The sequence below is a fragment of the Rhinolophus ferrumequinum genome, chromosome 2, assembly GCF_004115265.2.
Source record: "Rhinolophus ferrumequinum isolate MPI-CBG mRhiFer1 chromosome 2, mRhiFer1_v1.p, whole genome shotgun sequence".
Taxonomy (NCBI): Eukaryota; Metazoa; Chordata; class Mammalia; order Chiroptera; family Rhinolophidae; genus Rhinolophus; species Rhinolophus ferrumequinum.
This window is the reverse complement of record NC_046285.1, coordinates 85,689,166-85,715,250: the sequence shown is the minus strand read 5'-3', so window position 1 is coordinate 85,715,250 and position 26,085 is coordinate 85,689,166. Positions and strand designations below refer to the sequence as shown.

At 35.4% G+C, this 26,085-nt stretch overlaps 1 protein-coding gene across 2 annotated transcripts in view; it reads left to right on the top strand.

Annotated features, from left to right (window-relative positions):
• Positions 1-14,771: 14,771 nt before the first annotated feature.
• The window catches only part of MBNL1 (muscleblind like splicing regulator 1), a 194,536-nt gene continuing 183,222 nt past the window's right edge, over positions 14,772-26,085 (top strand). The window contains exon 1 of one of the 2 annotated variants that reach the window (XM_033088429.1): positions 14,772-14,875. The gene's annotated coding sequence lies outside the window, so the exon portion shown is untranslated. The remainder of the gene's footprint in view (positions 14,876-26,085) is intronic. The other variant, XM_033088611.1, reaches the window with a different exon arrangement.

The following is a 26,085-nucleotide window of genomic DNA, read 5'->3' as shown; positions in this document are numbered from 1 at the left end:
AGCAAAAGTGCATCATGTCCTGACACTCAGAAAATCTTCAGACCAGTGATTTAGTTGAGAACACAGAATCCCAGTGTGTGCCAAGGATTTGAGCTTTGATAGTTTTGTGAATATTTAGGCACTTGAACATGTTCAAATGAAACATAAGTGACTTCATTTGAAACCTTCTAAAAGCTGTAACTGCTGGTAATTGGCTTTTGGAAAGAACAGAATGCATTAAGACTCATGTAAATGTTATAACAAAATAGCACATTGTAAAGCTTTTCAATATGACCATCAAGAGCTCAGTCTGTAGTAGCCAAATGATATTCATACTTCCCATCAATTGTCAGAACTGGTCTTCAAAAGTCAAAAATAGTTAACTGTTGACAAAGACATCTGCTTCCAAAAAGCAGACATTAAATCCCCCTTAAGAAATACCAGTTCTTTTTTTGATGTTTACACTCCCATAAATTGAACCCCAGCTTTCTCAAATATTTTTCTCATCATTGCTCCAAACAAACAAAAAGCAAATAAATGAAACCAATGTATCATTTTATGAGCGCCTCCCACATTACACAACACTTTTTTTCTCTGGAAATCTCATTATAAATTCAGTCACAGCTCTCTCATAGGGGCTGTGATCTGCTGTGGCCATCACCAATGGTCATTGCATTGCCTGCTATAGGTTTAGCAGTTTTCCTTTGGGGACTTTTTTCCTGATCTGTCCCCCATTTTGAAACAGGTTCTTCTGTTATAGTAGTTGTGTGCTGTTAAAGGAGAACATATCCTTTCTTTGTTTCACCATAGAAATAACAAATATAGCCCTCTCCTAGTTGGCAGAAGCAAAGTGTTTCATTAACCATCAAACATGTCTCTGCTCAGAAATTTGAAATATTCTTACAGAAAAAGGGTGTTACTTACAAAAAAAATTTTCTGTCAATATAATTCATTTGCTAGGACTTGAAGATTCTTAGAATTTATATACTCATTTGATTAAATTGTAATGAATGGGGGGAATCCAAGATTACAGAGTAGATCAATGCTATGCTTGCTTCCTTCTATGACTAAATTGAAATTACAACTAAATTATAGAACAATCAACCTGGAGAACCATCTAAAGTCCAGCTAAACATAAGTCCTGTAACTAAGCATATAAAGAAGAAGCCACATTGAGACTGGTAGGAGAAGCAGAGACGCGGAATGGTAGTGGAACTTGTGGTAGTTGAAAACTGGAAGGGATATCTTGTATGTGGAGGTCCTCCCCTGGAGGATAAAGGGACCCTAGCCCCACACCAGCTCTCCAGCCTGGAGTACCAGTACCAGGAAGACGAGCCCTCAGAATATCTGGTTGTAAAAAATGATGGGGATTCCAATGGTCTGGGGGAGAGCAAGGCTGTGGGAAACCTAGACATCTTCTAAAAGGGCCATGCCCAGATTCACTCATTCACAGGCACTCACCCTGGGCTTTGGTGGAGGAACAGTGACTCAGGACATGTCAGAGACTCAGCTGGGTGGCATCAGAGTGAGAAATGGAAGGACAGACATCGTTTTCCCTCTGTAGAATCTTCCTCCTGTGTGGCCAGGAAGTGGGCTCCACCTTTCCTGTGTAGTCCTCCCACACACAGCCAAATCTAATTCTGCATTGGCCTGGTGAACTCCGCTCACTCCACTGTGGTGACTCCCTGGGACCCTGCCACACCTAAGTTGTGAAATGCCAGAGACACTTTCTAGACCAGCAGCCAGTCCCACCCATGTTTCACTCTTTCCTGGACAACTCTCAGGGGTCTGTGGGCCCCAAGTGGGCGGCAGCTGACCTTGGTATTCTTTGAGACTTGTGCTGAGTAGCTCCAGGCTCAGCACTGGCACCAAACCAAAATCTAAATTAATCTGGTAAATAGCACTTGTCCCACCTTGGTGATTTCCTGAGGCCCTGCCTCACCCAATTTGAATACCTTATGGGGCTCTATCAGCAGCTGAGCCTTATGGGAACTGGCAGGTGGCAACAGGACTCTGGGTGCCGTAGGCTTTTTGTGGGCCTACTGTAAGCCCAGTACTTGTGGCAGCCAAGCTCTGTTTGCAGCGTAGACTCTCCCACATGCTTCCACTTTGAGTACAGGCAGTGAACAACCACGGATTGCTTGGTAGCTCATACCAGGTAGTCAAAGGCTTGTCACAGGTAGTGGCTGACTTGAGCCTGCACCAGAGCCCCTGCCAAGAGGCCCGAAAACCAACATACCTAGAGGTCAGCTTCAGACCACAGCAGAGCACCACACAATTAACCCCACAAGTGACATACCCAGAGGGTGGTCTCAGCAGTCACCACAGTCCACTGGGGTGAATCCTGCTCTGTGTGTTAAGCCCCCAGCACAGCAGCCCAAAAGCTTCAACGTGTCAAAACCCTACAGCCAGTCATCCTGAGGGTTGATCCCATCCACTGACATTCCAGCAGCAATCAATGCTCAACTATAAGAGGAGGGCACATACAGCCCACATAAGGGACAGTCCTGGAGCATCCAGCACAGGTGACCAGGGAGATTGTGCCATGGGACTCCACAGGCACCTACTACATAAAGCCACCTGGCCAAGACCAGGCAACAAAGGAGATCTACCTAATATAAAGAAACAAGCACAGAGAGGCAGGCAAAATGAGGAAACAAAGAAATATGTCCCAAATGAAAGAAAAGGAGGACACTCAAGAAAAAAACTGAATGAAATGGAGGCAAGCAACCTACCAGATACAGAGTTCAAAACACTGGTTATAAGGATGCTCAAGGAACTTAGTGAGAACTTCAATAAAGAGATCACAAGCATAAAAAAGAACTAGTCAGAAGTGAAGAATACAGTAACTGAATTGAAGAATGCACTAGGAGGAATCATTAGCAGACTAGATGAAGCAGAGGATTGAATCTGCAATTTGGAAGACAAGGTGCAGGAAACACCCAATCAGAACAGGAGGGAAAAAAGGACAGTTTAAGGATCCTCTGGAAAACATCAAGCATAACAACATTTGCAACATAGGGATACCGGAAGTAGAAGAAATAAAGCAAGAGATGGCGAACCTCTTTGAAGAAATAATGACTGGAAACTTTGCTAATCTGGCAAAGGAAATAGACATACAAGTCCAGGATGAGCAGAGAGTTCCAGACAAGATGAACTCAAAGAGGTCCACACCAAGACACATTATATTTAAAATGGCAAAGATTAAAGGCAAAGAGAGATTTCTAAAAGCAGTAAGAGAAAGGCAACTAATAACTTACAGGGGAGCTCCCATAAGATTAATGGGAACTTTGCAGGCCACAAGGGATTGGCACAAAATATTTAATGTGGTGAAAAGCAAGGACCTACAATTGAGACTATTCTACACAGCAAGTGTATCATTTAAAATCAAAAGACAGATAAAGAGCTTCCCAGATAAGAAAAAGCTAAAGGAGTTCATCACCACCAAACTAGTATTACAAGAAATGTTTAAAGGGACTTCTTTAATAAGAAAAAAGGGGAAGGAATGTAAAGATGAATAATAAAATGGCAATAACTATGTATCTATCAATAATCACATTAAATTTAAATAGATAAAATGCTCCAATCAAAAGACTTAGAGTAGTTGAATGGATAAGAAAACAAGACCCATACATTTGCTATCCATTAGAGACCCATTTCAAATTGAAAGACACATACAGACTAAAAGTAAAGGATTGAAAAAGGTATTTTATGTGGATAGAAAAAAATAAATCCTGGTGTAGAAATATTTATATCAGACAAATAAGAGTTCTAAAAAAAAAATGTTGTAATAAGAGACAAAAAAAGGCATTTTATAATAACAAATGGATCAATCACATAAGCAGATATAACTTGTGAGCATCTACACACCCAACAGAGGAACACCTAAATATATAAAGCAAATATTGACCAGCATAATTAAAGGAAGAGATCTAAAGAAATGCAGTCATAATAGGGGACTTTAACACCTCATTGACACCAATGGACAGATCTTCCAGACAGAAAATCAACAAGGAAATAGCAGCCTAAATGACACAGTAGACCAGATCTATCTAATTGATATTTGTATAGCATTTCACCCTGAAGCAGCAGAATATGCATTCTTTTCAAGTGCACATGGAACAGTTTCCAAGATAGTCCACATGTCAGGCCACAAAAAAGTTGTCAAATTTATGAAGATTGAAATCATATCAGTTGTGTTATGAAACTAGAAATAAATTACAAGAACACAACTGAAAAACACACAAAAACAAGAAGACTAAATGACATGCTACTAAATAATGAATGGGTCAACAATAAGATCAAAGAAGAAATCAAAAGATAACTTGAGACAAATGAAAATGAAAGCACAATAAGTCAAAATATATGTGACACAGTAAAAGCAGTCCTAATAGAGAAATTCATAGCAATGCGGGACTACATCAAGACACGAGAAAAATCTCAACTAAATAATCTAACCTTACACTTGAAGAAACTAGAAAAAGAACAGCAAACAAAGCCCAAAGTGAGTAGAAGAAAGGAAATAATAAAGATCAGAGCCAAAATAAATGAAATAGAGTCAAAAATAAAAAACAATACAATATAATAGATCAATGAAACCAAGTGCTGGTTCTTTGAAAAGATAAACAAAACTGATAACACTTTAGGAGAGGACCCAAATAAATAAAATTGGAAATGAAAGAGACATGACAACTGACACCACAGAAATACAGAGTATTATAAGAAATATTATGAATGGTTATATGCCAACAAATTGAACAATCTGGAAGAAATCAATAAATTTCTAGAAACATACAATCTTCCAAGATTGAGTCAAAAAGAAACAAAATATGAACTAACTAATTATTACTAATGAAATTGAATCTGTAATAAAAAATTTTAAAAAACTCCCAGCAAACAAAAGTCTAGACCAATAGCTTCACAGGTGAGTTTTACCAAACATTTAAAAAAGAATTAACACCTATTCTTCTCAAACTATTCCAAAGAATTCAAAAGGAGGGAAAGCTCTCAATCTCATTTTACAAGATCACCATTACCCTAACTCCAAAACCAGACATATATGACAAAAAGAAACAGTAAATTAAATAATTAATTAATTAATTAAAAAAAAACAGAAATTTATAGGCCAATATCCCTGATGAACTTAGATGCAAAAGTCCTCAATAAAATATTAGCAAATCGAATTCAGCAATATATGAAGAAGGTCATACCCCACAATCAAGTGGGATTCATTCCTGGTGTTCAAGGTTGGTTTAATATCTTCAAATCAATTAATTGTGATACAGCACATAAACAAAATAAAAGATAAAAATCTTTTAGATGCAGAAAAAGCATTTGACAAAATCCAGCATCCATTTATGATAAAAACTCTCAGCAAAGTGGGAATAGAGGAAATATAATTCAATGTAATAAAGGCCATGTATAACAGCTAACATCATACTCAACAGGGAAAAAGCGAAAAGTGTTCACCTTAAGATCTGGAATAAAACAAGGATGCCCCCTTTCATCACTTTTATTCAACATAGTATTGGAAGTCCTAGTCACAGCAATCAGAGAAGAAAAAGAAATAAAAGTCATCCAAATTGGAAAGGAAGAAGTAAAACTGTCATTGTTTGCAGATTATAGACATCATACTTCCAGATTGTTCATTATAGACATCATACTATATATAGAGAACCCTAAAGATTCCATCAAAAACTGATGGATTAGAATAGATAAATTAATTCAGTAAAGTAGCAGGTTGCAAAATTAATATTCAGAAATTGGTTGCATTTTTATACACCAATAATGAACTGTCAGTGAGAAATTAAAAAAAAAAAAACAATCCCATTTACAATTGCATCAAAATAAAATAAAATACAATAAAATACCTTGAGATAAAGTAACCAAGAGGTAAAAGACCTGTATTTATACGACACTGAAGAAAGAAACTGAAGAAGATACAAATAAATGGAAGCATATAACATGCTCATGGATATTGGAAAGATTAACATTGTTAAAATGTCCATACTACCCAAAGCAATCCCTACCAAAACACCAATGGCATTTTTCATAGAACTAGAACAAATAATCTCAAAATTTATATGGAACCACAAAAGACCCAAATAACCACAGCAATCTTGAGAAAGAAGAACAAAATTGGAGGTAACATGCTACCTGATATCTAACTATACTACAAGCCTATAGTAATCAAAACAGGATGGTACTGGCATAAAAACAGACCCATAGGTCAAAGGAGCAGAATAGAGAGGCCAGAGATAAACCCATACCTACATGGTCATTTAATTTATGACGAAGGAGGCAAGAATATACAGTGGGGTAAAGACAGTCTATTCAATAAATGGTGTTGGGAAAACTGGACCATCATCTTACACCATATACAAGGAGAAACTCAAAATGGATTGAAGACTTAAATTTAAGACTTGGAACCATAAAACTCCTAGAAGAAAACATAGGTAGTAAGCTCTCTGACATTGCTCTTACTAATATTTTTTCTGATCTATCTCCTCGGGCAAGGGAAACAAAAGAAAAACAAAGGGACTACATCAAACTAAAAAGTTTTACACAGCAAAGGAAACCACTGAGAAAACAAAATAAGACAACTTACTGAATAGAAGGTATTCACCAATGAATACATCTGATAAGGAGTTAATATCCAAAATTTATTTAAAAAACTCTTACAACTCAACACCAAAAAACAAGTAATCCAATTTAAAAATGGGCAAACGTCCTATAAAAATGAATAGACATTTCTACAAAGAGGACATACAGATGGCCAATAGAAATATAAAAAATGATTAACATCACTAAGCATTAGAGAAATGCTGAAAAAGACAAATACCATATGATCTCACTTATAGGTGGAATCTAAAGAACATAATAAACAAACAAAACAAACACAGAGTCATAGATGCAGAGAAAAAACTGATCGTTGCCAGAGGAGTAGGGGGTTGGGGAGCTGGCTGAAGAAGGGTGAAGAGGTGAAGAAATACAAACTGATAGTTACAAAGTAGTCATGGAATGTAAAGTACTGCATAGAGAATATAGTGAATAACGTTGCAATTACTACATATAATGCCAGGTGGGTACTAGAAAAACTGGTGGGAATCACTGAATAAATTATATAATGTCTAACCACTATGCTGTTCACCTGAAACTACTATAAAATAATATTGAATGTCACCTGTAACTGCAAAAAAAATAATTTTTAAAAATTATAATGAATGTTTATGAAAAGTATTATATCTTTAAATTATTTTATATTTATGAAAAAATGGAATGAAAAAAGAATATTGATTAGAAAAATTTAATCAATAAGTTATTCAAATACATTAAATCGATTAAAAATTGAAAACTGTTTTTAAAATGTTCTGTTTTTTTTTATATTAGTTGTCCATGAAAAATTTGAAAGAATTATTTTTAGTTTATAATTCACTGGTTCCATTAAATGAATACAGTTTTTTTTGAAAACCTACTATGGGCAAGAAACTGGGATGGGACAAGAACAAAGTAAAGCATATTTCCCCACCTTTGGAGCTGACAGCATACTGTATATTTTCTTGACTCTAAGAGTCTTGTTGTTTCCCTATAGTTAATGCATACATTAGGGGGAAAAAAAGTTTTAAATCATTTCTGCATCTAACATTTGATTCCATCATTCCATTGCACTTGATAGTCTAGAAGCAGGAATAAGATTTTGGCACACTAATTAATGCCATAGAAATGTTCCACATCTCATTAGTGACAAAAGAATTTATAGACAAAAAGTCAGCAAAATATTTGTAAATTATCTTACAACAAACAAATTATAATAAGAAAAAAAGAATGCACAGACAAGGTCTTAAGAGAATCCTGCTCAACAGCAGATTATTTTTTGGACTGCCTTATTCTAAATGGGTAAGTGTTTCTGCCCCCAGAGACTCTGGCATGTGTCTTTATGACTCCATGCAAGAGGATTACAGAGAAAGGCATCATTAATTTTACTGGGAAATAAGGAAAGCTTTAAGGATGCTGTAGCTGCCAGATTATTTTTGTTGAGGCATTGTTTCGCTTGTATCATTTCCCTGCTCAAAAATATTAAGTAGCTTCTGATTCTAAGGCCTTAATATTTGACAACACTCTGCTTCAACTGGATTTCTGTTGACTCTCCCTAGACTCTCAGGTCTAGTCTAGGGTTGTGTTGTCTAATGCTATTAAGCACTTGCAATGTGGCTAGTGTGACGGAGGATTCAATTTTTAATTGTATTTAACATTAGTTAATTTAGGTTTAAATTTAAAAAAGAAACAGGATGCAATTTTCTATGTTGATTATACATTGAAATGGCAATATTTCTATACATCAAGTTAAATAAAATACTTTATTAAAATTTATTTCACCTGCTTCTCTTTAATATTCTATTAGCAATTTTTCAGTGATATATGTGGCTTGTATTTTATTTCTTTTGGAGAGTGCTGGTGTAGGGATAATGAAAGAGCTTGCTTTTCTGGGTCGCATGCTTACACCAACATTAGAGTATGAGGAAAATCAATACTGTTTACCTGATATGAGCTGATAGCAAGGATGGGCCTGGCCTGTTCCTCAAAGAAAAATTATGAAACTTGGTACCAGAAGAAGGAGAATCAATAATGGGTAAGAAAAAGCACTGATACCCAACAGACCTGGTTGCCCATACTAAATGCTTTTTTTTTTTTTTTTGGCTTCTTTCGTGGTCATATTTCAAGACACCATTCCTCACTATCCTCTCCTCTCTGGCTTCATCTGTCCTACACCACCCCTTTCACAACCCTCCCAGCGCATGCCTCCCAAACAGCATACCACATGCAGCTCCACGAATTGATGTCCTTTCTCTGACATTCATGCCTGTTTCAATCCCCCCTCCTTCTAAATAACCATGAAGTCCTACTCATCCTTCAAGTCTCAGTTCAATTATCTCTCCCTCTGAGCTGTGATTCTTGATTCTCCCAGCCTAGGACACCTATAACTTTCCACTTTGTGTTTCCTCTTTAACTGTACACCTTATCGTATGTCACTTTCAAAGTAACATGCATAATTTGATTGCATAACAGGACTAACGTGGATGTTGAGAGTAAGGTCTGCCTGAGATGGTGCTTTTAAAGGGTCCATTTCAGGTAATTTTAATGAAGGATTATTGAGAAGTGTTGAAAAGACTAGGAGTCAATCAGTTATGGTAAAGAATCCAAAGGTTGACAATGACAGAGAGCTGTTACCACCTCTAGGCCTGAAAAGCAAGGAGGAACCATGTTACTGGCACATGGTCAGAGCTATAGCTGAGGAAAAGGAGCAGCCAGAGAAGAGGTGGCTGTTAGGACAGGAATGCAGCCACTTCCCACACCCTGCCCTGAGAGGATGAAGGGATAGACAAATACTCTACTTCTCTCTTCTCTGTCTCATGTTGATGCACCCATTGGCTGATGTAAACTAGAGGAGGGGAGTGTGTAGAGACCAGCTTCTGGGCAACAGAGGAGAGCAGGGAGGGGTGAGACAAACAGAGAATATTCCTCCCTGTTCCGGGAAAAACTCTTTACGTATAGCAGATAATAAATATTGAATGGATGGATGAGTGAGTGACTCTCTCTGAATCTCTGTATTCCTGATTTTTTAAATTCATTTTTCTTAACAAACACAATGAATATAATATAAACATAGAATTAGATGTGATTTAATTTACAAACCTTTCATAATATTTTCCAATAAATAAATAAATTCACAAATTAGGAGAAAGTTTTGTCTGATTTTGTGTCCTGAAGTTAGATTTAGAAATTACCATCGTACTTAACTTAGAAATTAGCGTCGTACTTATCAGGAAACTTATTCTGCTTGGCTTTTTACCTATAATATACAATTAATCCTCAAAGAACCCCTGTGAAGTTAGCATTTTCATTCCCTTTTACACATGAGGAACTGAGGGTCAAAGGTATCTGAAAATGATCAGACGATGCTTTCCCCTTCAATTCTCCAACTGCACAAATACAAAACAAAAAAAAATGATATGAGTGCTTAATATTAAAGCCAATTCTTTAATAAGTTGAAAAATAAAATCAATGAACAAGGAATATGTCTCTCACCACTGAACTATGCAGATAGTAATTGAAATATTGCTACTACAGTAGTTTTAAAGTAGTTATGAAATGTGTCTTGGGAACAAATGATGTCTTGGGAAAAAATATGAATACTTGTTTTATTTTAATTGAAATCTGTTTTCAGGGTCATATGCACAGATGCTTTCTTACTTTTAAGAGACAAGTGCATAATAGCAAAAAAAATGAAGGAAATAGACTAAGAATCATGATATATATGGATGAAAATAATGAAAAATATGGAAGCTGTGTAATATTTTTTCAAACTAATGATTCTTTAAAATTCTTTGGAAGGATATTTTGAAATTTCTAAATGCAAGATACAACAATTAGTTTGTTACTGCTTTTCTTTATCAAAACACACTTTCACAAGAAAATAGTGTCCAATTTTTATTCAAAAGAAGATATTTTCTTATATCAGAAAATTACTCTTATTTTAATGCAAAATATCATGTAATATTAATGCATATTATAAGCTCCTAATACATGTTTCAATACACATTGCGAGTATTGCTTGGCATATAGGAAGAGCTAAAATTTTATTGGCTAACAGCTAATGCTTGTAATAACCCAGTTTATTCTTAATGTTAGTGGTAACCCAGTAGCAATAAACACCACTAAAGTCTAAATTGTGGTCTCAAAAAGCTCTGTCCCACTGACAGGAATCCAGGGCCTTTACAGAAATGGCTAGATTTAGGTCTTGGACAGAAAATACACAAAATGAGCATGAGCCATCTTGTTGTTCCAAAAAGCAAAGACATTATCAAAGAATTTGAGGATTATATAAAGAAGTGAGAGTAGACAGTGACGGGAACAAGTAAGAAAAAGAATAGATGCCAAAAGATCTGATTGCCCACACCGAAAGTATCTTTTTGTATCTTCAGGGGTCATATTTCAAGACATTATTTCTTACTTGTCCTTTACCATCTTCTGATGTCTCCTCACTGAAGCACCTGTTATGTTCCTTCACCACCCCTTTCCTTTAAACAAGAGGAATGATTACAATACATTGAAACAGAAAGCAAATTTAACCCTACAAATAAATAAGAAGTTGACAATTATCCAATAAACACATGTCTGGAATAAATGAACACACAATTTAAAAACAAGTCATTTAAAGTGGGATATAAACATTAAAATATGTTCAATATCCATAGTAATTAAGGAAATACAAATTTAAAAAGTACTAAGACACCATTTTCTTGCCCATCAGATTGGCAAATCTTTAAAAGTTTGATTATATCAAATACTGGCAATGGAGCATTAAAACAGGAAATGTTGGAAGTTCAAACTGTTGAAGGTTTTTTAGATTAGCAATTAGGCAGTAAAAATTAACATTTTAAAAGTATATACCATCTTGCTCAACAATTCTACTTTCCTGTATTTTCCTTAAAGAAATACTTGCACATAACTTTTAAGGAGGCATTTATAATGAAGTGGACTGGCTACACTGTTTATAAGTGTGAAGATGAAGTAGAACAAATTTCATCAATGGGAGATTTAGATATATATGAATCAGCTCAAAAGAATAACTTGGGGGTATCTTCAAGCAATATTGTTAAGTTTTTAAAAAATCACAGTGAAAAACACAGTGTGACGTTATGTACATTTAAAAACCCACAAAATTATTTAATTTCATATGTGTCATATGTGTATATAGGAAATAGGTCTGCAAAGGTACATAAACTGATAGCATTGCTTACTTCTGGGGAGGAGAATCATATTAGAAGGAAATAGAATAAACTTTAGCTTTATCTGCATTTTTACACTATAAATACAATAGAGTACTTTAGTATCCTTTATTTTACATTTTTTGAATGTTAAGAAAATAATCTTCCAATAACCCCTACGATAGTCGTTTAAGGCCCCATTTCATACATCAGGAAACAGGGCTCAGAAATAAAGACTGACCTCTCCAAGGCTAAATAATCATAGAGGTGAAAATTTATTCAGGATGATTTTAGGACCTCTACACAGACTCGTTTTCTCTAGGTCACATATAAAAATGATCTTGTATTTTGCACCGGTCAAAACTTCTCTAAGGCGCTATCTGGGTTGAAGACAGAGATTTGGGAATAAAAAGTATTTGCCAATAGAAATCATGGAAGTATATTGAGGAGACTGCGGTTAAGAAGAGGAGCTGGCCCAGAACAGAATCCTGAGCAGTGGTCATCTTGAATGAGTGAACACAGTTGAGGAACCTGATAAGAAAGTTAAAGAAGAAATTTCTACATAATCAAGAGCGGATGAAATGAAGAACTCAAGCACAGAAAGTGCTTCCAGAGGAAGGAAGTGGTCAACAGTGGCTTATCCTGCAAACAGTCCAAGTAAGAGGGCTTGGAAGTTTCATTTGGATTTGGTAACAGGGTCACTTGGTGACTTTGGCAAGAGAATCTTGGTGAATAGGACAGGCAGAAACCAGAATGCTGAGGGATGAAGCATGAAGGGGGCAGGAGGATTTAGCAGTATGGCGGGTCCAAAATATTTAAACATAGAATTACCATATGACCTAGCAATTTCCCTTCTGGGTATATATCCAAAAGAACTGAAAGTACACACTTGAAAAGATATTTATACACTCATGTTCTTAACAGCTTTATCCCCATAGCCAAAAGATGGAAGCAGCCCAAGTGTCCATTGAAGGATGACTGGATAAATAAGACATGGTACTTACATATAATGGAAAATTATTCATCCTTAAAAAGGAAGAAAATTCTTGCACATGCTACAATCTGGATGAACCTAACTGAAATAAGCCAGCCACAAAAGGACAAATATTTTATGATTTCACTTACATGAGGTACCTAGAGTACTCAAATTCATAGAGACAGAAAATAGAATGGTAGTTGTCAGGAATAGAGAGAATGGGAAGGAGAAATGGGGAGTTATTGTTTAATAGGTACAGAGCTTCAGTTTGGAAGGATGAAAAATAGCTGGAGATAGATGATGGTGATTGTTGTACAACAATGTGTATATACTTAATACCTCTAAACTATACACTTAAAAATGGTAGGAAAAATGGTCAGTTTTGTTTTACATATATTCTAATATGTGCGTGCATGCACATACACACACGCACACGCACACACACACACACACACAGAGCTATGAGGACTTGAAGGAAATCAATGTTGGCAACTTTCTCAAAAAGTAAAGTAATAGTGCAGGTCAGTCAGGGAACATTTTTTTAAGATGGAGGAACCTTGCGCATATTCACCAGCCTGGAAGGTATCATTTAGAGAAACAGAGATTTACATCCACCATCCAAGTATCAGCCACAAACATTGAGGTAGCATATTAAAATCTTAGGTACTGAACACTGTGCACCCAAAAGTGAGTCTGGGTCTTCTGGGGGACGCAGATGTGCCTAGAGTTTTATAATACATACAATAATATTAAAATTTCTCAAAATACATAAAATCTAATCATTAATTTTTTCTTCAAGGATTTTTCTACAAGTATCTCCTAAGAAATTCAAAGCAAATTTTATACTGATGACGTGCTGGTGAGTTTTTTGTTTGTTGGGAGTTTTTGTTTGTTTTTATTTTCATTGTGTGTGAGGGGCAGCTTTCTTAGTATTACTTGTTCATTTATTTTTACTTCCTGCAAATTCATACAAAGTATGAGTTTAGGTGAAATGGAAAAACGTTTCTATTTTTAATCATCCCTAATTACATTTTATTGCCCCTCTGAAAATGGGGTTAAGTAAAAAGCAGAGAGTGATACCCTGAGAGCATGAGTTTCTGAAGTCCAGAAGGTGGTTCTTGCAATGTGTGGAGGTTTGCATAATCATTAAGTTATTCTTGTAATCCACCTCCTTCCTCTTCCCCAATGAGCAAGGGAGAGTGGGAGGGCCTGCCACATACAAATTGCAGCTAACCATTTGCTTCTATTATGCAGTAACCAGGGAGAAATATACTTCTTTTTATTTGAGGTTGGCAATAGTATTGCTTTGATTGACTGTTTTTATGTCCTAGGTCGATCATTGTCCCTACTATCCCATAAATATTTTCATTTAATGCTCCAATCTATTAGAAACTTAGCCAGTTAAAAGTTGAGCATTGCAGGATCTGCACCTGTTTTTCATTCTTGTAGCTGAAGTTAACAGAGACCATAGCACATGGATAAGCAACAGTTTCAGTTTTGCAATGCTTTATCTATATGTAACAGGCAATTATATTCATGAGAAAGGAAGTTTAAGAATTGTAGGTAAAAAAAACCGCTACTCAGATTCCAGGAAAATACCCCTTTACTGAAGCAATGTTTTTTTTTTCTTTTTACAAGATGTCTGTAGTCAGATTAACATTTAGGTCATACTCCAAAAACTTTAATTAGTTAGCCTTATAAAGCAAGCTTATTCCTCGTGTATCAGCTTGACAGTTTTCTTCTGAATAGAACAGTATTTTCTGTTTTTCTATGATAACCGTTCAGCCACACAGATGTTTCCTTATGTAAATGAGCATTACTTAATCAACTATAGATTTCGATAACTTTTCTAAAATTTTCTTGTACATATGTAAATATGTGTATACAATAGTTACTTATGCCTACACATACATTTTATAACCTGTTACCATGATTCCAAGTGTAAGTTTTGTGAATAATTTTCCCTTTGCCTAACATTTATAAAGCATAATGACTCTGGTGTTTCACAACTTCCTCTTTTGGTAGACTATACTTTTGCAGAGAAAAAAAAAATGTGACAAGAGAGCTGAGTAGAGAACAGAGCTCTCTGAGGTGCTGGAAGCTTCACTCAACTATTTAAGCAGCTTAACAAGCAACTCTAAATAAGACAGAGGTAAGAAGAGTTACTTGCTATTTTCATTTTATTATTTGGATTACTATTTATAGAACAACAATTTAAATGCTGTTTGGATTACAAAATAGATTAGATCCATCTGATACCCGGCTCAAGTAAATAGTTAATATTTTAAGTGAAAAAGTCAGAAAATTTACAAAGTTTCAACTTTACACACAACCTTTTCAAAACCTGGAGATTTTTAAAGTTCTTATTGATATCAAATTATTTTAACTGCAAAGTAAAACATTCTCTTTGTTTCATAATTTTGCACATGATTTAATGCTGAAAGAACTTTTGGATTAATAATAAACTTTGAGAACATTTTTCTTCCCCTAGCTCAAGTTAATTCCTAACATTTGTAAATTCTCCTACATATACCATTTTGTTAATTTTGCATATTATTAGTAGGACGTTATCGAGGAAAAAGACTTTCTTACATTTGTTTTTATGCACCATGAATATATATTATTTAAAATGTGACATTTCGGTTTTATTTTTCATGTCATTACATTATGATATTTAAGTACAATAGAAAAAGCAATTTGTAATATAATATGGTTTTAAAATCTAAATAAGTAAACCTAATTTTAGAAATTTGGGGGTTTTTTTAATAAGATTAATTTACAATTATAATGCTTAAAAATGGAGCAAGAACTAAAACAAAGTAAGACCATTTGGATTCATAATTGGAGATCCAATTAAGCAGAAACTGATCTTATTAATGAAACACTAAAATAATCTAGATCCGGCAGAATTTTTTTCCTTGATTGTGCCAATCTAGAGAAATGCTTACACATATTAACTATTTAATACAATTGTATTCACTATATAGCAATTTTAAATCTTCCTTTTAACAACAATTCATTTCCTTATTCTTTGGTATAAACATATACAGTGTTCATACATCTGTAAAAAGAAAAATGCAGTAAGCGAACTATGCTGTTGATGTATGGAATTTTGCATAGTTTGCCGCTAGCAACTTGTTTTAAGAAGTGACTTACATCACACATTTGCTGTGTGAGATTTGGTAAGGTAAATATCCCAATTAATATATTTGAATGCTTACTTAATCTGCTTTGTTTTTGTTAATTAAAATAATCTCATGGTTTCCAAAAAAGAAAGTTTGCATTGTTCTATCAAATGATGGATTTAATTTTTATTACTTTTGGTAAACAGTGCTATCATACTGGTTCTATTACATTAGCTGGAAAATTGTTTTTTTAAAAAACTATTTTAATGCAAGGTGCTATAACAAGAGATTATAGGAAATGGAAAAGCAGATTGTTGGTGTTATAAATTCAGGAAATGAACGGTTGGCTCAAGTTTGACATTGTTAACTAGATCAACATTTTCAAGTTGATAGTTGTAAAAACCCATTAAAATTGTGCACCCTCATCTTTATATATCGCACACTACACACCACTACTTCCGTCAGAACTTGATTATGTTATTTACAATGACGTTTTTTTAATGCCTTCTCTTAAAAAAAAATAGATGGCTGTAATTTTAAATGTTCAGAATTTTAAGTATGAGGTATTTTGATGTCATGAACTAGTAAGCGCTGTGGGTGTGTTATAAGTAGTGTGGTGTTACACTGAATAACTGATAACAACCAAGCAAAAACAAAGCCCAAGGAAATTACAGTCTCAATTGATCACCAGCGTAATTCAGAGCAGCAAATACAGGCCAGAGCAGTAGAGAAAATGCCATCTTACTGGCAAGACAGATCTGTTGGTGTTGTTATTGTTGTTGAGAATTACAAAAGTTTCTGAAGATATAGCCTAGTTCTAGATTATGGAAAATAAGTTTAGAATTTGTTCTGTCTTTGAGAAAATTGCATTTACAGAAAAAAAAAAAAAAAAAAAAACCACATAGTGCCGATTTGGATGCGTTTCTATGAGACATACAGATTGTTGAAGGTAACACCCTTGTCATTATTAGAACAGCAGGACGCATTGCATATGCTTTTTATTGCACATATTGTCGTAAGAAAAAGCCTTTAGAGCCTGTCCCCAAATCCAAATTTTTTAAGTGAAAATTAGATATAATGTTGTAAATTATTTATTGCTGGAAAACAAAAATTTTGACTTCTGCCCTATAGACATATATTTTACTGAGTTTCATTAAGATCACATTCCTTAACGAGACATGTTTGGCTGTGACACGTGGGTGACTTTGCTGGGAATCTGCCAAACTATTGCTATCCAGGACTGATACATCTAAGCTCACAGTGTAGTGATGTCTCCCTCCATTACAGTACAAACTGCCCAAAGCTGCTCATCTGTTAAAGAGAACCACCTACTTATAGAGAAGGCTCTCCTCTATTCCATCCCAGCAAACATACTATCTTTCAAATAATAGTTTTACTTTGAAACAATGTTGCTAATTGTTTTTGACTTAAATGATTGGGCTTCCAAAAGAACTTTTGAAACATTTGTTGGTTTGTTTGGTTGGTTTTCTCTTCTTTTGGCCATATTCTTATTTACAAAAATAAAGACAAGAAAGTTTGTTGCCTGAAAGAAACACTATGGTTTGGGTACAGACTAAGAGGGATGGAATTCAGAAACCAAAATCCTCCAAATCTAGATAATAGAGATCTTTTTGCCTTTTAAAAGTAAATTTGTGGCCACCTACATTCATTGAGCTATTTTTTTAATAGGTGTGACTTCCAAATAAGTGTCACATATAGTATACTCATTTTTATTATATTAATAAAAATATGAGTTAAATAAATGGGAAAATTGTTTTCACAAAAGTATGCACTGTGGCAATACATGTGCTCTGTAAGATAAAATATGTATTTCATTTCCATATAACAAATAATTTCTGCCAATATAAAGGATAAATACAAGTACTTTACTTTTTGCGTATTTCCAATTAAAAGATACATTAAATGCAGTCTAATGTCTACATCTGTGCTTAGAATATAAAAGCACTGTTTTGTTAAATCTTAAAGATGTAAATTATTTGTTGTTTGAGCATTATTATTATATTTTTTATTATTTTACATGAACTAAAACCAGGCACTTAGAATTGATGTTTTCTAAATTCTTTCCAGCTTTATTTTTTCATCATTCTATGCATGTGTAGGAAATAGGTTTTAAAAATTCAGTACTATTAAGGAAAATACTACATTTATATTTTTAAATCCAAATTTAAAGTAAAATGGCATTAAAGCCATTCATTAATATTGGAACCACGGGGAAGTAGATCAGAAATTAAGTTAGCCTGCTGGCATTGCTCCATGAACTAGTATAAAATGTCACACCTAATTATTATTCTACTTTATAGATATTTCATCATTAACTTTTAGTTTTTTATATATGTACTTGTTATCGTATTCTCAAAGTTCTTATTTGGCAACAATAGAAATATGATCTTGAAAATTATCACCAGTTTATTCTCATTCTGAAAAAAAAAATTAGTAGAATTTTTCTTTAAGTGTACCTTAGTTCAATTTATTTTAATTTTCATAAGAAATTTAACCTGATACTTTTATTATTTTTCTGTGTTAGTGAACAGATCTGAATTAGAGAGGAGGCAAAAAAAATTCTTCATGCAGTTAGGCTGTTTTCTGAGTAAAATTAAGTCATATATCTGATGGCAGTGGAGTTTTTTAAGTGCTCACTAGAAGCACTTGTTATACTTCATTTTCTTTTTAATTCTTTTTTTACTTAGAAATAATTTCAAGCTGAAAAAGCTTGTAAGATAAAAACAGTATAATGAATTCCCATATACCCTTACCAAGATTTCCCTAACCTTAATTTTTCTAATTCTTTCTTTACCTATATTTTTCTATCTCCATAATTGTTTTTCTGAACCGTTTGAGGGTAAGTTATAAACAAAATGGCCCTTTACTTTAGTGTGTTATTACTAAAAATAGAGAAACTCTCTTACATAGTGGTTACAGACCATTACCTACTTCATAAATTTCCATGTGTATGATACTTTTATCTAATATTTGTCCATGTTCTAATTTTGCTATTCATCTAACAATACCCTTGATAATATTTTCTCCTCCAGAAAGGGATCTGGTCTAGATTCAAGTATCACGTTAAGTTGCAATGTCTCTTTAGACTCCCTTAATCTGGACCATCTCCACCTAATTTCTTTGTCTTTTATGAAACTGAAGATTTTAAAGAGTACAGTCTATTCAGCAACTCCTTTTTTTGTTCTTTTTAACAGAACGTTCCTCATTTTGTACTTGTCTGACATTTCCTTGTGATTACGTTGTGGTTATGCATTTTCTGCCAGAATACTGCTAGGTGATGTTGTTTCCTCTCCTGCTATGATGTCTAGAGCTACACGATGCTCATCTGTCCCACACTGGTGATGCTCATTTTGATTGTCTAGTCAAGGTGTTGCCTGATTTCTTCTTTTTATAGTAATGGTGCCACACAAGACATTTTCCTTAGGGTTCAGTTTTAATTGATGTTCTCATCTAATGTAATCTTCTCTATAATGGCTACAAAATGATGATCTTCTAACTCCAGCATTCCTGCTCATTTGCATTCCACTATAAGCAAAAGAACTCACTGCTCTCCCATCTTTTTAATTATTAATGTATGTATCTATCTGTTACTGGTAACTCATGAATTTCTGTCTTTTCAGTGGTTTATAATTTATTACTGCCTTAATTATTTTACTGTTCAAAGTGCCCTTTCGTTTGGCTTGTCTGTCATTGTGGCCTACCCCCATCACAATAGCGAGCATTTTGTTACCTTCTGGCATAAAAAGATGTTCTAGGCTGATGTGGTACCCTACCCTGTTCCACCCCCAGCATCATTCATTTCTTGTTTTTTTAAGTCGGGAATGATGTTAGGGGCTAAGATCTGGGTGTCAGCTATACTCACCGCCCCCGGAGCATTTTTGCTTCTTGAGGTTTTTTGTTTTGTTTTAAGTTAAATGTGCATATATCATCACCTGTGCAGAAAAAAAATAATTAAGGGAAGGAAAGATATAACCATGAATTTCTGTACTCCATAAGCACTGGAAAAAAATTCTCACTTTTTTATATAAGTGAGTCTAGAATGTTCCTGCTCCCAGCACTCACCCACATTCTACTCCAGTACTCATAATTCTGAATGCATGTAAATCTTTGTGGTAGCAAGAGAAAGTGGGTTTATGTCAAAAGATTCATTTTCAATTTCCATTCTGTCACTTATGGACTGTGGATCTTGGGTAATTTACTTCTCTTTTTTCTCCAGATATCTAGTCTCATAATTTTAAATTTTAAAAAAAATCCATACCTCTTTCACTTTCTGCCAACTTCTGGACTCATACCTCAGAGGGATTAGTAAACATCTTCACTCAGATATTAATAGACAGGTCAAAGTCAACACGTCCACAATAAAACTCCTCATTGCCTGCCCTTCTCTGCTCCATCTCTACTGGTTTTTGTTCAATCTTTGGCACCATCTTATACCCAGTTATCTAGGTCAAAAGTATCATTGACTTCGTTCTTCTCTCACTACATCCTACCTATCAGTATGTTTGTCAACATATTTTTTCAAAATATATTGCAAGACTGACCAGGATCCCCCTTCTGCCATCTTGGGCACTGTGTGAGACACTGTCACCTCTGTTCTAGACCTCTCGGGTCTGCTTGTAGCCTTCTCAGAATTTTATCTTTTTCTACTCTTGCATCCCTGCCAGCATGACCTTTTAAAATGCAAATCAAACCATGTAATTCCCTTCTCAACATTTTTCAGGGGCTTCCTCTTTTAATTGGGATAAGATCCAAATTCCTCATTATAGCTCACATAGCTTGGCCTCCGCCTACGTCCCCTTCTCATCTCCTTTCTCTCCTCCCTTCATTCAGTGTGCTGTGGCTCCACTCCTCCTTTTGCTCCTAGGGTATCCTAACCTCATTCCTGACTCAGGGAGTTTGCATACGCTCTTCCCTCTCCCTTCCTGACGTGCTCATCCCACACATATTACTGTGACACAATCCTTCTTTGTTCAGATCTCTGCTGAAATGTTCCTCTGAAGGGGTGTCTTCCATGACCAGCCACATATTTTATTTCAGTGTCCCTCACCCAGTCACTCTCTATCCTTTTACCCCGTTTTAATTTTCTTACACCACTGAAGACTACACAACATTTTCATCTTTATTTCTTTATGCAATTATTTATTGCCTGTTTCTCTCACTAGAATGTAAGTTCCATGAGAGCAAGCATTTGGTCTGTTTAGTTCATGCTATATCCTCAGTATCTAGAACAATGCGTGGAACGTAGTAGATCCTAAAATAAATGATGATTAAGGAAAAGGCCTCAACATTTCTGAGCCTCATGTACACTCCAATAGGCATAATAATAAAAAAAATAACAGATATCTCCCAAGTTTGTCTGCAGGAGGCCATGGTTATGGCAGTACAATGAACTACTAGGTTGGTGCAAAAGTAGTTGCGGTTTTTGCAATTTTTTTTTTTTAACCTTTTAAACAGCAATTATTTTTGCACCAACCTTTTATTGCATGCACTTGTCAGTTGGGGATTCTTCTGGTAACACTGAGTGAAAGGAACTGAAACAAAAAAATGGTCCCTGAAGACAACAAATAGACCAAGAAGTTCTCTATTTTTCTGTGTTGGCTCTTTTGTACTGAGGTAAAAAGAGAGGAGTTCACAGTGGCTGTCGCTCATGTCTTAGAATCCTGAGGGGCGATCGCTCTGCACTGCTGCTCCACTGCTTTTGCACCGGTTCTGCCCCTGCCTTCATCACCCGGAAAACATGTGCCCACCCTTCGTTGCCAGTTAGGGTCCATTGCTTTTCTCAATCCAGATGGAAGAGCAATCTCCTTTCAGAATCCTTTCCTGATTCACCATCTATCTGCCTGTGCTAGCCTCATGACTATGCATATAGTTCACATATTGGTTTGCAATTATTTACTGATTCTATTTTTGGTCTTGAAGTGGATTATAAAGCTACTCTACGGAAACTGTTTCTTTTGTGCCAATATATCAAGTTTAAGGTTATAAATATATGACTTGGTTCTTAAGGTCATTGGGCCCTAAATAATAAAGATGATCATGATGATGATAATAGAGACCATGTTAATAATAGATTTACTATCACATTTCTTATTATCAGTGTTTAGTGCCATTACATTTCATGTTTTTAAATTAAAGTTTATTGGGGTGACAATTGTTAGTAAAATTACATAGGTTTCAGGTGTATAATTATGTAATACATCATCTATATATCATATTGTGTGTTCACCATTCAGAGTCAGTTCTCCTTCCATCACCATATATTTGGCATTTCATTTTTTAGAACCGTGTTTCTCCGAAAATAAGACCTAGCTGGACAATAAGCTCTAATGCATCTTTTGGAGCAAAACTTAATATAAGACCCAGTATTATTTTACTATCATGTAAGACTGGGTCTTGTATAATATAATATAATATAATATAATATAATATAATATAATACCAAGTCTTATATTAATTTTTGCTCTAAAAGACGCGTTAGAGCTGATTTTCTGTCTATGTCTTATTTTCGGGGAAACACGGTACTAGCTTTTAGTACCATTTTTAAATATTGTATGTCAAGTGTTTCACATGCTTAACTAATTTAATGTCTGCACCAACCCTGCGAAATAAGTACTATTACTCCTATTTTACAGATTTAAGAAGGAAAAAAAGAGGTTCAGAGAGAGAAGGAGAGCTTGATGATGGTCGCAAAACTGATCCTGGTGTGCCCTTCTCTAAGCTGGGTCTTTATCACGTTTCTATACTGTCTCTACTGCTTATTTATTGGGAAGCAAGGAGGCAAAGCTATGGTTTAGATCCAGTTAAGACTCTTGATTACATCGGGCAGCCCCTGCCTTAGAAATCTTATACTCTAGGTGGGAAAATAGTAAAAGAAGTGAATTTTCAGCCACAACATAAAAAAAATAAGATGTCACCTGAAACATCAAAACAATTGAAGGTTATACTTGCAGGTGCAGCAATGGTACAAGGCTCCCTGTGAGATGCAGCTTTAAAGTTGAACTATCAACTTTTTCACTGTGTGGAAAAGAGTTGGGATAATACATTTTCAGAAAAATTTCAAAGAACTTAAAACACATTTTAATATTACATGACTTTAATATTGAGATTTTTTCTTTTTTTTCTATTCTATGGTCCTACCATAGGAGGTATTTGGTGACTCTCACTTTGTGGTTCTTCTCAGGAAGTAGGTGGTTGTGAGAGGAGAGGATTTGAATTCTTGTGAGAAGCGTCTGTTTTCATTTTGAAGTGCGTTTGTTCATTATTTATATATCAGGCCTCATGTTTGTATATATCAAGCCTTATGGGTTGAGCACTGAGCTAGATGCTGAGAAAACAGTGATGGACAAGGGCAAGTTTCTGCCCTCGAGGACTTGAACTTCAGTGTAGTGGGGAGAGAGAATGAGTAAACCAGTAAACAAGTAAATTTTTAAAAAGGAAATTTCAGATGATGATAGCATCATGAAGAAAATTCAGCAAAGTTAAAGGATGGAGAGACAAATGAGGGAAGGTATGGAGGGGTACAGATGACTTATGTGCTATTTAAGTGATGCATTTTATCCTATCATGTAAACACGAGTATGTGGGCATGATGACTCACCATATCGTCAGATAATAATCTGATAATTAAAGTGTGAGATGGTGTGTGGGTTCCAAGTGCATGTGCGTGAGAGAATAAATGCATAAACATCTCAAATGTATGAATATTAAAGAACACTCCTGAAACATGAAGCCACTCCCTGACCTGCTGCTTACCCTGGGTGGGCAGATTAACCAAATAGAATACCTGTTGAAAGTATGCAGGTAGCAGGCTTTCTGCCATAATAGTACCGTTTGTTGACAGAACTGGATTCAGGAGGGGAGCATAGAAAGAGCAGATGGCCTTGGGACTTGACTCTATGTAGTTAAATTGGGGCTGATGACCGCCCGCCCTCCAGAATTGAATGCTGAGGATGCTTCTCCAGAGCCAGCTGGCCTCTCCTCCTGCCTTATTTGGCTTTGTTCCTCTGGTTTGTGACCCTCTGGTTGGAAAAGAATTTCTTTCAAAAGTGTAAATGTTCCTCTTTCTGTGGGTGATGTCACCATTCCTGTGGCCCAAGCATTTGTTACTAAATAGTACTTAGCAACACATAATCATTCTCTTCTCTCTGAAGAGTTCTGAGCATATTTGTTCTGATGAAGTTGAGAGATACATTTTTCAGCGAGGTAAAAGTAAAAGCTATAAAAAAGGAAGCTATGCCTGGAAGAATCTCTTGACTTGTGTTACTTCAAAGAAGCAAATAGGCAACAGTTCTGACTAGGTTCTTGTTTGTGATTTTTTGTTTGTTTTTTTGTTTTTTCTTTAATGCACATATGGCTCCAAAGGAAGAGGTTCCCATGCAACCGTATACCATATACTCTTCTTTAAAGTGGTAGATGTCTTTGGCTTGGCTTGGCTTGGCTTGGCTTGGCCTTCTTATGTGTTTCCTTGTCAAGTGGGTGAGGAAAGTTGGACAAACGAAAGCAGTGCACTGGCCAATTAAGAGAGATATTTCTAGAGTGCCTGTTTATCATTCTAGGGCACATTGTGGGTTCCCTTTTAATGACATCCTACCTGTCTATTCAAACAACTGTAAGAGGATCAGCTTCTTGTCTTGTAAAGAACAGCTGTAAATTTCTTAAGTAGCTGTAATTTAATTTTAATCCTCATATTTTGAAAACCCCAGAAGTTTAACATGAGTTTATTTTTTAAATATTCTAGATTGTTAAATTCCCAATTACTGTTTTAAAGAATAAAACTAGCTATCATTTCTCAAAGGCCTGACCTATGTTAAGTTCATTTCCAGGATGTCACTCATTATCGCAGTTTTATGAGGTAGACATTTTAAGTTCACAGGAAACGGAGACTTGGAGAGATTGTCCAGAATCTGGTGCCTAATAACAGACTCCAAAGACTGTCTTCCTCTCACAGGAGCCAAGGCCCTGGGCAAAACAGGAGCCTTTGAAATAGGGGTACCCTTGTTTTGTAACCTGACTCATCAACAGTGTGGTGCCTACACAGGCCATTGTACCAAGTTGGTGGGGGGAGGTGGCTATGCCCTTCTGCCAAGAGCAGCCAACAGCATAGGCGGAAGGGCAAGTTTGCAGCAGCCATGAGTCTCACCAACGAAGACTGCCCATGTGTCATATTTAGCATGTGTATACTCGTACTAATACACATGTCCATAACTCCAAAGTAGACAGTGTTTTCCCTTTAGTCATCTGGTAATTTAATCATACATCAAATAGATTTACTACAGTTGGCTTCTCCTTTCATTATGGTAAGGAAAATATCCAAAGTTGTGCCCAGTATCATCCATGTGTTCCCTTTTCCTAACAATTAATGTGGCTGCCTTGTATAAATTGGGTATTTCGTGTCTTTTCCATAAATTCAGATCTAATGTAACAAGATTAACACCTCTCAGGGCCCATGTAGAGTTCTCAGTATTTAGGAACCCTGACAAATTATTTACAGCTTCTTCCAAGAAAGTCCTACCAGGGCTGTGTAAGAATAAACAGACCTCCATGTCTTCACAAGGTGGAAAAACTATTCTGGCTAAGTCTGTAATTTAGACTATCTTAAGAGAGGAATGACTTCATGAAAAGAGAGGCCCAAAGTGACCAGCCTCTTTTATGCAGTTAGCTTTTTCTTGACTTAATTGTGGAGACTAAATGACAGGTAGCAAAGTGCATTTGCAGAAACGTGGGTGTCTCGAAGCTGTAGAAGGAAATTACAATGTGCATGGGAGTGAGTGTGTGGGCAGGAGTTAGAGACTACCGCTCCATTGCTACCATAACCTGGAGCAATCAGGCATAAACTTCTTTACAATGGCACCTGAACACAATTAATAAACTCCTATGAAAGGCACTCGATACATTATTTAACATAAGCACGTACTACCTTTAATATCCAGGAACAGAAAAACTAATGATTTTACATCCAGGAACAAAAAAATTTAAAACAGAGCCTTTAACTTTGACAAAACAAAACATAATGCAATTGGATTTTTATATGTTAATTCAAAAGCTGACATGCTATATTCTCTGAAAGTATGAAAAGCTGGCTTTGTCTGTTGCTGTCATAGCCTTAAAAGATTAAACTCAGGAAATGAACAAAAGAAAACACCAACCAAAAAAAAAAACACAAACCAACAACAAAAACAAAAAACACAAAAACCAGCAAGGGCCATGTAGGAGTAAT